Raw genomic sequence first — 476 nt, forward strand, 5'->3', positions numbered from 1 at the left:
GACACTAGTCAGACGCAGCGTCCAAAGCATTCTGTGAGATGACCTGGAAACCTGCTCTGACAACCCTTACAATACACATTACACAATGAAGTCAGAGGCAACTTGTCCAGTGTCAAAAACATGTTGCCCAGATTCTGTCTCTGTGAAGTCTTTAGCTGTCCAGAATTGAAAAAAAAGAAAAAATCACATTATGAAATAGACTGGTCAAGACAGCATTCCATAATAAAATAATCAAACTTTGTGATTTAGTAACCATTGTATAATTAAAGCATCAAGCTAAATAAAATAATAACATTAAGGATTGAAGTTGTAGGGACTCCTCTAATCATGTTTGACAGCGCCCTTTTGTACAGGCTATGCTTAAAGGTGTAATAGGTGATTGTCTTCAGAAACATTTTTTATTATGCTGGTTAAGAGTCTCTTCACATCCTGATAGCAATCATTACGTTAAGTGGTCTAAATGTATTCATCTGTAT

Source organism: Sinocyclocheilus grahami, unplaced genomic scaffold (genome assembly GCF_001515645.1).
Source record: "Sinocyclocheilus grahami isolate Dianchi unplaced genomic scaffold, SAMN03320097.WGS_v1.1 scaffold1694.1, whole genome shotgun sequence".
In the NCBI taxonomy this organism is placed as follows: Eukaryota; Metazoa; Chordata; class Actinopteri; order Cypriniformes; family Cyprinidae; genus Sinocyclocheilus; species Sinocyclocheilus grahami.